Genomic DNA, 15,588 nt, shown 5'->3' on the forward strand with positions numbered 1-15,588 from the left:
GGGAAGCGAATATTTTGGGTGTTACAAGCTTCTCTGTAAAATAATGCGTAATAAACAGGCCAAAGCAGGAAATCAGCAGGCTCTGATGGAGATAATGTCTGGATGACCAATGTATGAAAGGCAACAGGCTGCTACATAAGAAATGAAGGATTCCGCATGAAACAGTTCAGCTTCAATAACCTAAGCTAGCGGTCTGCTGGCAAGCTTATATGGGTAAAATGAAGCATTTTTCCTGAATGAAGGATTTTGCACTTGAGCAGAGTATTGGCCTTGGGGTAGGAATATAGGTGATAACAAAACAAATGAAACATATAATGGACTTTTTTACTTCTATACGGACATCAACACTAGACGGTGGTCCTAGGACCTGATGCCTGAAATATCATAGTTCCCCTGACAAGACAACTGCTGGAGATGGAGTGACTAAAAGACCTTTTTTTTTTTTTTTAACTGGCAGCTGAAGAATTTGCTATTTCTTTTAAATTTTTCATCCCATGCCCAGTCTATCAATGTATTCTTGTAAACTAAACAACAGAGCGGGGTTGCTACCTTGGTGGTGAATTAATTAGATTAAAATTTGCATTAGATTTGACGGAGGTCTCATAAAATGCTAAAATCATGTTATAAGACTGGTGGTTGACTTAATATTTTTGGGACTTTATGCATTTGGGGTCCAAATCTCCATGATGTTGTCTCATCTATTGACATCTGCCATCTCGTGCCAAAAACCTGTCAATGTTTGTTTGTCTCAGACTAGAGCTTCTGTCTATTTGGTCCTTTCTTACAGTCTAGTACAAGAAAAAGTCTCTAGAGAAATACTGTGAAGAGCTAGCTTGTGGGTTGCCAAAATACAAAAAATAGAGGAGGCTTGTCCTTGCCTCTGAACATAACCTATGATGTCGCACACACTATGGAAAGGGATCCAGAACCAGGACTAAAAAGAAACGTTCGGACACAAGGATTTGGATCAAAGCGACCTCCAGCAATGCTCAGAAGAGTTTAAATTTAAAGTTCCAATATTGCACTAACTTAATCCATTTGGGCCTGATCAGTGGGCAGTAACCACACAAACATGTAATTCATTTCCATGGATTTTTGGGTGCTCAGCACCCCAAAAGAGCCTGACGCTAAATAAGCAAAAACATTAGTGTCATTAGCAGTGTCACTTTGCAGGTTTAACGTTATGCAAAATTTGAAAAAAATGTCTTTCACGGCTAGAAAAATCATATCACACATATTTTGGAAGTCTAGTTCTCATATTAATGCACTGTTTCTGCTACTTTCTCAAGAGACGTCTCAGAATACCCGCTTGAGAGTCCGAACACAAACTCACAGCATTTGTAGGACCAAAAGGATGGGCAACGTGGCCAGAACTGAAAAGGACTTACGTCTCTCGAGCAGGTAACAGACAGAGTACTGATGCCTACTGAGCATAGATAAAAAGGCCAGTAAGAGAGTCCTTCTAATGATTAAATATCAATTGACGATTTTCTAAGGTTAGACACCGACCTTCTCTACTTGGCAAGTTAAAGATGTGAATGTGAGATTGAAATCTATCCTGACTCTTTCAACAAGGGTGGGATTCAGGTTGAGGCACATAATTCAGGGGTTCAATTCACTTTCTGAAAATACAGTTCTAGTGCTATTTGCGATACCCGACACAAAAATGTGGTCCTCAGGCATGGTCGAGGACTCCTTATGAGAGACCGGAACAGAAAATTGAGAAGAAGTAGCGTATCCCAAATGTCTACGATGGCACCAGATGCCAGTATATAGGCAATAAGATTTCACCCTTAACTCACTTGTCACTACATAAATTTACGTGTCGTACTTTGCAAGCTGAATCCCTCCAACACAGTGTCAAGGTGCCACAACTGCACCCTTAGGCATAAAAAGCATACGCACTACAAACTTAAATACAACACACCTCTGCATACTTTCGAAACATGATTTCCTACAGTGTGGAGAGCTTCGCAGTGCAAGCGCCTGTTTTAATCAAATCTGTATGTTTTCATAAAGTCCAGCGAAGTCACAAGTCTGACAGATAACCCTCTGACTTCTTGAACGGCGTGAAATCTGGATAAAGTTTCCTTTCGTGTTCTCAGTGGAAAAGGTTGAGAGGGGAGGGAAACAGGCTCACTGCTAAGCGTCTGCACCTTACGGGCAAAAAACAGATTTCAAAGGGGAACTGCCAGAAGGCAGATTTCTCAGAGGTATGGTGATAAGGGAGCAGTTCAGGTTTAAAGAGGCAATGAACTAAAAATGATCAGCACAGTTAAAAAAAAATTGAACAGCTGTTTTTCACAGCTAATGTTCACCATGTACAGGCTGGAGCTATTGACATTCAGGGGGAAGAGTGAAGCTGACTGCTTTTCAAAAGACTTGCACCTGGGTTGTCAGGACACACTGACATTTCAGCTCAAAACTGTCCCTTGCCTGCCTTCCCACGCCACCCTGTCGCTGCTCATGTGCTTCAGGAGCCTTTAAGCAGCCCATCACTACCTGAGACAAAGTCCTTAGAAAATCAGCAGGAATTTTTCTAATGACTTCAACAGGTCACCGTCTTCTGAATGAGTCAGAGGGAGCTGTTTTTCCCATCTCTGTTGTTCCAGTGGCTTTCCTATCATTAGCCAGAATCTTCGAACAGTCCAGCTCCTTTCTTTCAGTATCTCCTCATTTTTACAGTTTACCCCTATTCAAAGTACTTGAAAACTGCTTTTTGGAGATGCTACGTTCGAATTTTTATTTTTCTATTATTTATGTTCGTGTTTGGGTTTTTTTATTATTTTTAATTTTTATGTGTAAATAATCTCTACTGCTCCATAGGTGTCTTAACTTTCTCCACCCAACCAAAAGGTCTTTCCACTACTTCGCACCACGGAACAAGCTATTCAGAACAAACAAATTACACCATAATAAATTCCTACACAGTTCAGTGGAATTATGCTAGCGAAGAATTACCTACTTACTTACCCTTCATCTCATTAGCATCTTTATAGTACAGCTAACTAATGCAATGTGTGGGCCAAATTCACTAGTTACTATTAAGGACTAGATAACCTTGAGAGCTCTGCATTTATATCATTATAAACCCGATGAAATTTAATGCTACTCGGAAATAAATCAAGCTCAAAATTTCCACTGATTAAAGCTGAGTTGTGCTTTGTAGCCCTGTGACAAAGTTCTGGCTGAAATAAAACAACATGAAGCAATAAATGATTTCCTACCTTCTGCATTTGCTTATCCCTGGGGACTTGTGAGAAATCTGGTTTGGGGTTTTTTGCTGTTGGGTTTTTTTCCCCCTAAGTCCCAAAAGAATTAATTAACTGCTTGTATTTTTCTCCACCAAATAAGAGACAGTGACGCAGTTTGTTAATCCAACTAGGGCATGTATCCCAGAACTATCATATTGTTATTAATACACATCTTCCTTGGGATTACACTTACTGTATTACCTTCTAAACCATTACCACAATATCTCAGCAGGAATTTCCCCAGACAATTTCTTATCTTACCCCCAGACAATTTCTTATCTAACCCATAGATTTGTTTTTTGAAAGCCTCTCGCTTTTTCAGCCTTGTATAGTCTGGTTCTATCAAATGGTAGCCAGGTGTCCTCTGAAGGCTGAGAACTGTTTTACATCATGACGCCCTCATCCTTCAGAGAGACATCCAGTTCTCCCTGTTTGCTTACTTCTGCAGGTATTCATTTTTCTTCTTCACCTATTCAATCTGTGCTCAAGGGTCAACTAGAACTAAATAAGATCTTACTCCCTTTCTCTCCCCCGCCCCTCTCTCTCCATCTACCTTTTCACCTCTCTGCAAGGAGAAGGCTCTAAAACTAATAAAATATTTTAGGGCTTATAGTGGGAGGTTAAATTAGATGATCTGATCCCTCTTCAGGATTTAAATTATATGAATGCATACATGAATCACTTTATAGCATAACGCCCAAAATCTGTCCGCTAACTGACTCACTGTGAGACTTGGGCAAAATGTTTAGTACCTGCTCCAACACAAGCTGAAGCCAGTGGGAATATTCCCCCAGTTTCAAGGAGTAAAAGGCCAGCTCTTCCACCCCCTAAGGGTGTCCGTGTGAGCTTGATTCATGGAAAGGATTCTCACTGATATAATTGTGTTTGAATCAATACTCTAAGGCGTTATAAAATGGAAATCCAGATTTGGGTCACCATGGTTGGCTGTAAGGTTTCATGGATTTGTGGTTTTGAAGTCGCCTAACAGGAAAAGGTTTATAGAAAACAAATGTAAATCTGAGTAATAATAAGAAGTCTGGAGGCAGTTTTAATGGAAAAACATTGATTTATTTGCATATAAACAATTTGCGGAAATGTGAAGATTTTGTCAACATTTTCATGAGCAAGTTATTCAAAATCTTCTACACAGTATGAAATATGCCATATTAATAAGGCTAGAAAGGGGTGCTCAGATGTATTATATTATGTGGCAATAGAGTAAAAGTGAAATTGTTTGCAACTATGTGAAAGAAAACCAAAAACCTTCGCAAAACCACTGTGCATTTGCTTCATGATAAGTTGTCAAAAATATTATTCAGGTACTCATTTGGGATGAAAAGGCCCTTTGCAATGCCAGGCTTTCCGGGGGACAGAAATGCGTTAATTCTGCCCATTACTCTGGCAAAGTGCTAGCAGAATTTCTCTCCCACATTAAGGCATGCTGTTTGCCTCCATCTACAGCTCTGAGGTCCCTTGTGGTAGAGTTGCTAGGAAAATGGTAAGTCGTATCTATGAAAAATTACATAAATTCCATACGCACACACCTCTGATATTTTTCTTTTTTTTTTCTTCAGTCACAGTAAATATCTCCTGCCTAGCTTTTGTCATATGAAGGAATAACTGGCTATGGGACATTTAACTTACTAGAGCTCTGTAGTGCAGAAATAACGCTTAAAAAAAAGATAATCTAAGTAAGCTAACTTAAAAGCCTTTCAGCATTACTGCACTTGAAAAGAGCTTTGAAAAAAGCGTGGGGACTTGGTCAAAAAAGGCAGCAGGCTTTTTGCTGCCCTTCCCTTAACACATGAGACTCAGAGCAGTCGCTTCTCCCTGTAACAGGCACTTCCCCAGCAGCCACTGAAGTGTCACCCCACGAATTCTGCTACAGGGTATCTGTGATCTCTTCAAATGTCAGCATGGAGCACACAGAGAAGGTACAGCTGCTTCAGCATTGATTCCCACCACCAGCAATAGTCCTAATTTAATACTTTTCTGCTGTCACCGCTGTCTAAAGACTGTCTTCTGCTCATGTTCCCTTTCCTGTGCAGTGTTCTTCTGCAGAAGCTCGTGGGGATGACTTTACCAGAAGAGGAGGAAAATCCTCCCCCATACCCAGGCAGAACTCCATGCTCTCCAGCTGGTCAATGATACAGAGGGTGACACCCCCTCCTTGTCTCCCCTGCCTGTCCTTCCTGAAGAGCCTGTATCCCGGCATTCCAGCACTCCAGTCATAGGAGCCATCCCACCATGTCTCTGTGATGCCAATAAGATCACAGCCCTGCAGGTGTATGCATGGCTCTGACTCCTTTTCTTTGTTCCCCATGCTACTGCTTTTGCATAGAGGCATTTAAGTTGGGCCCCTGATGAAGTTGACTTCCTGGCTGGAGTGGCTGGAATTCCTTTATGTTGCACTCTGGGTGCTCTCCCGCTGACCTGCAACACTTCTCCAGGTTCTGGGCATCTATTACTGGTATTGTCATCATGTTGGTAGGAGTGGGAGGGATTGCAGTTCCCCCTCTTCACGAGCTTGGCGGTCCTCTGACTAAAGACGCTCTTCCCCTTCTCTGACAGGCGGACTCATCAGGCCCCAGTAGACCAGGTTTCTCAAAGCAAGTCCCATGGTCTAAGAAGCCAACCCCCTGGCTGTGGCACCAGTCCTGTAGCCATTTATTGATTTGCCAGGTTTGCCTGGCCCTGTCAACCCCCTTCCCTTTGACCGGGAGGAATGATGAAAAAAATTTACCGGTCATCACATTACTGCGGTTTTATTTTAAGATGGTCATATCCCAACAGTTATCCTTGACTGACTGGTGATAGAAATAAATCATCTTTCCTTCAAGTGAAGAGTGACGATGTTCTGCCTAGTGTGGCACAGGAAGGCTCAACACGGAGGAGGCAGGACCCATGGCACAGCGGTGGCTCCATGGCCTGGTGCGCAGCTGGCCCGGGCTGCCTGTCCTGCGTCATCTGGGTGTCATACAACCTAGCTTTCTTTTCACTTGCCAGTAGCATGCCTGCCCATTTTGCAAAGCACAGCTCTTCTCCCTCATTCTGAGCAGCTCCCCTTTTAGTATGCAGAAGAAAACACAGTATCTGTAAGCAAAAGCGATGCCCCCTAATAGGACCCCTAAGTTTTCACCCACCCCAGATGCAGGCGACTCCGAACTGTCAAGTGCAGCTGTCTCCAGTAGCCAGGAGATTCCTGGGAGGGGGATCCTGTTGGGAGTGTTCTGAAAAGATCTACGGGCAAAATACCACCACGGTGCAAGGAAGGGAATTTGTTACTCTACAGAACCCAGAAACAGCACTGCACATTCTCAAGCGCCATCTACTGGCATTTTACCTGGGAACTGCTTAGACGTGTACAAACAGCCTTTATTTTGGCATTTGGCAGGGTGTGTTTTTAACAATTTTGTGTTCCTATGAGTTTCAAGAATACACACAGTCACATATAAGGCAGGAAGAGCGAGATTCTTCTCCGCCTTCTGGGGAAAGGCAGCTGCTAGAAAGGTCTCCAGGAAAAGCTTCGGCCAGGTTTTCTTTAGATGGAAGCAGGGAATTCAATCAGAACATCCAAGGCCATAGGAAACTGTATTTCATTCATTCTTCTTCTTGTGTAACTGCTTCCTTCGATTTCTTCACCCACGTAAGGACAATTCTGGAAGCACTACAAGTATATTCAGTAAACCAAGACCTACCAGACCATATAACTAAATCCCCAGAGCCTGCAAGACTGTTTTATACAAAAGCTCTCTAAACGCTGTGTTTCTCTGGACAGTGGAACAAAACACCTTTGTCGGCTGACTGTTATTCTCTATTGTTTTCATTAGCAAAACTAATTAAAAGAAAATACATCATTCAGTTTTACTGTTTCTTTTGCCGTTTTTTCTTTCCTAATTATCTTCCCTTCCTTTTTTGAGTTAGTTATAGAAGAGAATCTTCCTTCATTTTCTGTCAAAACTTTGTTGAATCTCAAGCACATTTGCTAAAATTTTGGTTACCTAAGTGGAGGATGCCTACTTACTAGGAAGAGCATAGGCTTAAAGATTTCTTCAAGGTACTTTTGGATATTCTCAGTTCTGAAAAAGTTCTTTGAAGATATCATCCCAGCTCTCTCACGTGGAGACTTTCATACCCTGAAGTAACTCAGAGCATCTACTAAAATGTTCAGAGCCCCAGCCGCAGGTGTCTCAGAAGTCATTATGATAATACATTCCTAATTTCTGAAGACTGACTGCTTCCTGGCAGAAATCTTCTTACACGATATTACTGACCCATAGAGAACACGTTAGTGGTGTCAACCACCATTACCAAGTCAGAATGGCCCACAGCTCCCACGCATTGATCAGGAGACTGGTTTCTTCAGAGGGCACTTTCATCTCCCCTCAGTAATAATAGACTTGGAAGCAGTTTAAAATAGAAAGGCATAATCCCCCGCCCAATACTCAAAATATCTGCAGGCACTGTCTGCAAAACAAGGTTTAAAGCATTCCTTTGTATATTCTCACACAGCAAGCCAGATCCATATCAAAAGGATGGGGTGGTTTTCAAATCATGATAAAGAAATTAGGACTTAAAATAAACCTCGGTAGTGAGCGTCACTAGATTCTTTGTTACAAATTCTCCAAATTTGGTGAGCTTTCTATGCAGAAACCTTCCTCTACCCAAGAAGCCAAGTATCTGCAAAACAGTCTGTACACATCTCAAAAGACGATTTTTGCACCAGTGATGGTCTCGATCTGTAACAAGCTGATGTCATTTCCCATGAAGGAAAAGAATAAATCACAAAGTGGGAAAAAGTGTCCTAAATAACAGACTCAGGAGGATCCAATCTCCCCATCCAGGGGACAGACCTCAGTGCAAGTCACTGCCAAAGGTTCAGCAGCAGATCTCTACAGTACCCTGCCTAAAGCAAAGCTCCCATGTGCTTTGTCACTTGTGAGAAATTCCAGCTATTAGTAAGAAAAAAAAATAATCTACCGATGTGGCCCTTTAGCTCTTGCCTCTTGAAATTAACGCTAACCCTCCCTTTTATCATGGGCCCTGCAGGCAGAGAAGAGTTGGCCTGTGGCTAACGAACTTTCCAATTTAGGATTCCAGATATGCTGGGTCATGGCCCAGGCTTATCAGAGGCGTGGCACCTTTCTGCAGACAAATTAGACTTTCTGGCATTTGGTCTGTCCTTTGTAAAGCATTTGCTGGCTGTCCCAGCTTTTTGGGGCAGAAGATTGGTTTTACATTGAATAGAGACAGCGCCACACGTAGAGGTCCTAATCTTATATTGCAATTCAGTATAACAAATCACTGTTTCAGAGGAACTTCCCATGGTATTGTTGTACTATTTAAACTGGCTGCTCTGTTCCCTAGATCCCAAACAAAACTAATTGCCACGGCATCCCTCAGTACCCCAGTGTGTCCCCATGCATTAATTATAATGAAAATGACCTTTTAATATTGATAATCTGCACCTTTGTTCAGCTGCGTGTCCCTTCATATTGGCGGTTAGTGAGATGCACGTGAAAGAGACGGATGAAGGTTAGTTTGCTTCTCCTGTTTACTGGCTAATCCCAAAATCCAGGACATTAGAAGAAGGAAAGAACAACTTCAAATGCAATCATTTTGCTAAGAACTCAGTGGATACTTTTTAATTATTATTAATGCTTTGCCCCGACGGAAATGTAGCGCATAGAAGTTATTATCACCAAGGCAGAAAGGCAATAGCATATCTGTGCAGCAAAGGTCAGATATAAGATTAAAAAAGCTAGTCCTATCAGGGTGTTTTGTTAATACTTGATTCTGGGTCCCACAGGAGCCAGAATGAAACTGTTGAGCCTCAGAAACCTCTTACTTCGTCTTACCTAAAAATACCAGGGATAAGCCCGGACCTTTGCAAGTCATCAGGGATACGTTTTCCTTCTCAGATGATTACCAGAGCAAGCATCCCCTAGAATAATTAATGCACTCTATTCCTAGCAGAATTTGTACCAAGGAGTGGTCAAATATGCTTAAAGAATGGTCAACACCTGAGGTAAATGTCTCCTAGTTCCTCTGAGATCTGAGACAGAGTCTTTAATACAGGTAGCTTATGCAAAGCAAGCCCATACCCTTTGTCTAAAACCAGCCAAGCTCCTTCTCACACAGGTTCTTAAAACCACCAGGCTCTCCTCAGGGAGGGTGCCAATATCAAACACCTTTGGCAAAGGCCTAATTCAACACTGAACACTCTGTACGTGAGGGCTGCAGTCATTTCTAATTATGTTCCCTATTTAATACATTTTTATCTTTGCTGCTGTTGGGCCCCGTTTGGCTTTACTTTGATTACTCCCAGTTGCCATTCTCACCTCTACCTAGATTTGTTTGTCCTATCCCCAGCCACCTTCATATTATCCCTTATCATCTGAATTGGGGAGAATTGGAATGACATTTATTACTTACCTCCTGCCCAAGCAAGCATCGTATGCTGACTTCCAAAAATACAGGCTGCATTACTTCAGAATACAAATGCTCTTGGATACTTCAGTCCCGGCATCTGCATGGCTGAACCCAATTTATGAAACATTTATTAACTCATGGACAGTTAGATCTAGTTGGACCTGTTTGAAAAACAATAAGGAACGGAGTTTGGTTTGGTTTGGCTTTTGGGGGTTTTTTTGCTTGTTTGTTTCAAATAACCTGACCTGGAGATAATTGCAGTTGACATTTTGGACATTCAGAGAGCTGTTTGGATATCCTGTATTGTGCCACAGAGTGGTATGGAGCACAGTCTCAGAAGTTAGCTAAAGCACTATGTGCTTTTTGACCTATATATATATGTATGATATACGCTTCATGTGCAGAGATAGCCCAAGTGTGGCCATGTCTCGTGTATGATGCATCTATAACATCATTAAAGCAGCATCAGAGTTCAGTGTGTTGCATCAATTCCTATCTGCATACAACACTGAGCTCTCCCAAAAGCCTTGGCTTACTGGGCTGCTTGGCATCAGTCCCATGACTTTTCCAACAGGCAGAAATGGTTACGATTAGCTACACTGCTGGCCAGGGTGTGCTTGGCCTCCGTGCAAAGACTTTCTCTCCAACAAGTTTCACAGGTCTCAGCCATTGCACCACACAGTTAACGCCATTCACCCGTCTTTTATCGGAGGAAAACCCACCCATATGTTTTTACGACATGCTGGACATTCCATAAAAGCAGCTGTGGAGTAGCTGATGTCTGTAAATCCTTGCCCTCACTTGTGATATTTTGTTCATGTCCCCATACATCTTGTCAGATCCAGGCTCTCTGTTAGATCACAGGCCATTGAAGCCCCCCCTTTACAATTCTCAGCAAGGCTCGACTAATGTTCCTGCTCGTTAACCCCTGTAAGCCTTAATGAGCTTAACTTCTATTTGTCCTTATTCATTTAATCCATAGACTATCACCAGTTTTCACAACAGTCTAGATATTTGTTAGGTTTTTTTTAATTAGCAGCAGCTAATTAAAAGGACAGTTGCTGGATAAAAAAGCAAAGTGATTGCAGAAGTAAATGCATGGGACTGCTGTACTGCACCATGTTAGTCAAAATGGAAAAACTTACAATGGCCTGGTAAGAAAGCAGCACTTTTAGAAGCCATATAAATTTACCTGCGTGTATATAAGTATACTTACACCCGCTAACATAATTCCACCACCTGTGTCTGCTGGGCAGCGGAAGAATACGATCTTCCCTGTACGACATATCCATCGCCTTCACGTGTGCCCACAAGCATTTTGTGAACACAAATGTTGCCCAGGAGTTATTTCGGCCACTGCAGAGATGAATGCAGCCGCCTCTGGAACAAAAGAAAAAAAATCACTCAGTAGCACACAGTAAATATTTGAAGGGGCAAGAAAGCAACATCAAAACCAAAACAGAGTGAAGCATCTCAATGAAGATCCAGGATGATGAGACTAGTAGGTGCCCTATAATGGGATCAGGACAAGTGACCTAATCTAGCTGTCTGCATGGACAAGACATGGTGCTACGGTCTGTGGCTAGGCAGCATTTGATGACGTTCACCGTCTCCCCCAAGAGCCAGCAGACAGCTACTGAAAGATTTCTTTATCTTTTAAGACGTGACCTTTTTCAGGGTGTTGACCATGGCGCAGTCCCATTGCCTCTCATATACACCAATTTCAATCCACAGCTGAACGCTTCCAGATTTGGGGGGCTGCCTTAGCTGTATGAGATAAGCGATAAACTTATCTTGACAGAGATAAGTTTCAGTTAATAATGAAAACTACTTTATACTTATAGAGTTTGAGTATTATTTTTTCTTAATTGCTATAAATGCCATTGTGGTTAAGAGACTATATCCAGATTCTCAACATTATTTAAAAGTCTAATGCCAATTTAGGTCCCTAATCCACACTGATTTCACTGGGAATTAAGAGAGTAAAATACCTTTAAGAAGCTGGGCTCTAGTTCTTGTAAGAAAATTAACATATACCCTCAAGAAAGATTATAAATTATTTGATATGAGATATTCCAAAGTCAATGGCTTTACAATGCATTATATTTTATAAGTGGCTGATTTGTTTCAATATCTTGAAAACTTTTTAAGCAAGACACATTTTCTGAAGTCATTATCTAATTATTTCTTAGCCAGCTTCGGAGAAGATTGTGTACATACACACACGTGCACATACAGAGAGATACTTATATGTACAAATATATATATATACACAATAAGGCTGTTAACACTATTTTGTATTTTAAGAGAATTTTTAACAAGTATAAATGCAGTTCAATAGATCAGGTCTATTGAACCTACATTAACTAACATTATGTTTAGTATTAACTCCAGATTGTACACAACATTCTTGCAGGTCAGAGTAATTCCGATCTTGTTGAATACATTCAACATTAAACCTGTTGATTTTAAGCAGGAGACCAAAACATGTCAGTTCAACACGACCACAGAAAAAATATATCCTCTAGAACCACCAAATTAAGCCGAAAAATAATAAGGCAAAGCGTTTTTTCCTCTTTATTTTTTGTTCAGAAAATTTCAGTTTTCTGTAAAGTGGATGTTGTGTACATTTTTGCTAGAAAAAGAAAGAAAAGAACATACCCCCCAAAGATATGTTGGGGGTCACAGCATATGCTGTGAGTGAGCAGCAATCTGATTGAGGTCTTCTTGTGCACAGAATAACTTAGTGTTTCAATTACAGAGCTCCTCCAGCTTTAAAAGCAGCTAAATATCTACTTCTAACTGCTGGGAAATAAACCTTCTGTGTGAAACATGAGTGGAAAAATTGCCTGTACTGTGTTAATTCAAGCAAAGGAAACAGACTCCCAAAGGGGGAGTCGGCGTCCCTTGCTGCTGGACTGGTGGACCGGTTAGGAAAACTTAGGATATTGAGTTCTTTCTTTCTGTGGTCAGATTAGCAGGTTTTCTGCTGATTGCTTCTCTGCTATGAAGCCCAGAAGTCTGAGGGAATAGAACTGTCAAAGGTAACCCATAGAACGCTGAAGTTCAAGCGTCTCGACTTCCGCGCTTTGTGACAGTCTCTGCCCTTCGCTGCTTTTGGTAGGGAACATGTAAAAGCAACTAAAAATAAAATAAAAAAATATTATTGCTTAGGATCTTTGAAAACAGACTCCAACAAGGCTGATAAACCCTCCTGAAACAGCCACCTGATGGAAAGCAGCACAGTCACCAGCGTTGCCGTGGGAGTTGACAGTGTTTTTAGCAGAGAAGATGGTTTGCTCTGCTCTTCGCCTTCATCCTCTCCATTCCTGGGGATGTCCATGCACACCCCACGGTACCCTCCAGTTCAGCAACCTTTGGGTTCAGTCCAACAGCAGATTACAGAGCCACGGCATCACATGGTCAGCCTTCAACCCACCAAATGACTGAGGCCATACCACAGCATGTAGAAAGAAATTGTGCTTAAATGTCACCTCCAGCTGGCTAGCCCCTTCTTTGAAAATACTTACCGGTAGGGGAAGAGGGGAATAAGGAGCATTTCAGTTCATAAAAACCCTTATTCTCTTCATTTGGGGAAAAATCTCTGCTGTGCGCAATCCAAACCTTTGAAGTGGGATGTGCTGAATTAGTCCATGTCTTCACCTCACTCACAAGACCTTCAGGGTGATATCCTTTTTGTCTGGGCTGAGTACTAAATGACAACACTCTTTAGGAAAGCTAGCAATTTGGTGATCTTGGCTTTCATTAAAAGATGAGAGATCCCTTGTTTTCCAGAGTAGCTGTCATGCAGTGTTCATTACATAGATCTGCCAGAGATATGTTTCTCCACATCTTTTTTCTTGCTAGGGGGACTTTGGGGAATTACATTTGATGAAAATTATGTAGAAGATAAAAACTGTTACATGCATGTTCAGAACACTCAAAGACTGTTATATTGGTTAAAACACAAAATTTTGTTTTGAGGAAGACAATTACGTATTTCAAAACTTTCTTATAAGGTTATGAAATGAGCTTAATTTCCATTTAGAAAACCCTCTATATTAATTTTTTTATCTGAACTATTACAACCTTCCATTTACTGAAATACAATTTTAATTAAAGCTTAGTATTTCAAGACTCAAAATTCATTTAGTTATATCAGTATTCATATGAGATGTCTCTTTGTCTCGAAAGCATGCTTTTCAACCAGAAGACTGTTTTATTTTCATTGCATAATGCATGTTTCATTAGGTTCCAGGAAAGAGCAGTGCCCATCTGTTCCTTTCTTCCTTCTAAGAAATAATCTAGAAGGTCAGTGTTTGACTTCATCTTAGACTGGTTCAGCAAATGCATTACGGAACTATTGCTTTAATCACGGCCATCTTCTCAGTATTCTGACTGAACTTTTACTTATCTGTTTAGTGCATTTGTTCTCAAAGCCACAACAAATACAGGGCTTTTGTGCCCACAGTGCTCTTTATGTGAAATAAAAGCAGACAGGTTGGAAGCGTATAGCCCCAAGCTGGAGCCTGAACTCATGGGGAAACCTGCAGTGAACTCTAAGTGACAAAATTCTTCATTTGGGCATGTCTCCTTCAGAAATGTGGCCCACGTGGATCCAGTCAGGAGCTGTAGTCAGGATCTCAGGTTCCCCACTGGTGAGGTCAGTGTGTGTTTTTCACTCCTGTGAAAGTACCGCCTCTGCTGATAAGCATTTTCGGACAGAGCACGGTGACTTCCATGTTGATGATGCTAAAACTATCTTGATGCTAAAGGTATTCAAGAGAAAGTGATAGCAGCCAGGGCACTTAGACAATGAAGCCCCAGCAGGTGAGATGACAGCAGTGCAACAGCATGACTTATAACACGAAGGAAGGAAGAAGGGGACGAGACCAAAATAGCTGTGAATCAGTGCTGTACGATCCTGCAAATTTTTTGAAGGAGCAGGTTGAGTCAGAGGACAAGCTACTAGGCACTGAACAGCTGGGACTTCTCATATAACAGAGTTTAGGTCACCTTCCAAACTCCAGCAACTAAAGACCCCATCCAGTAAGACATCCAGGTTTAATTCCATCTCGAGTAAACAGTTTTGAAGCTCCCATCCTTCACCAGCTGGAATACGTCAGCTATTAAATAGGTTGTTCTCACCCCTCTTATCTCACTGAGCAGCAAGAACAGGGCAAGAAGGAAACAGAAAAAAAACCTTAGGGCATAATACTGGATAATCTAGATGCTAGCTAATTTATTTTATCTGCATGAGGTTGGAAAGTTCTGAGTAATGGCACCCCAAAATAATTTTGACTGATACAAAATAATACTAAAGAGGTAGTAAAAAAGGGTTGTATATACTTCTATTGCTTCCCTGAATCATATGGGCACCCAGATGTTTGGAGTTACTTTGATATCTATCCACCAGTAGAAGACAGCAGTGAAACATATTAAAAAGCATAATTTCCATTTAACTACAAAGATAACTACTGACGTATCAGAATTTTTAGATTATGTTTATATCATTCAGTTGCTTGATTTTTCTGAGAAGAACATATTTCCCCATTCAGAGCCACAGTTCATATGAACTCTATTGCCTACCAACTAATTTATGGATATGAAGCTTTCAAGTGTTTAATTGGAAATATCTTCTCTTCTGCTGTCACTATATTACATTGATACAGGAACTTCATACCAAATGCTTTCCATGAAAACAATTTCTAAATCAAATTATTTTTAATGTTGTGAGTTTTTTGCACATGAATAAGTACCTCAATTGAGACGTATAAAACCAATTAGACCCCTATTTATCTCTGCTTAGCAACTTGGCTCCACTAATTTCTTTGGTCACTGTGTTTCACTTCGGAGCTCATTCTGTTCATACATTCTGATGATTGAATTATTCAACATTTAT

The sequence above is a fragment of the Rissa tridactyla genome, chromosome 7, assembly GCF_028500815.1.
Source record: "Rissa tridactyla isolate bRisTri1 chromosome 7, bRisTri1.patW.cur.20221130, whole genome shotgun sequence".
In the NCBI taxonomy this organism is placed as follows: Eukaryota; Metazoa; Chordata; class Aves; order Charadriiformes; family Laridae; genus Rissa; species Rissa tridactyla.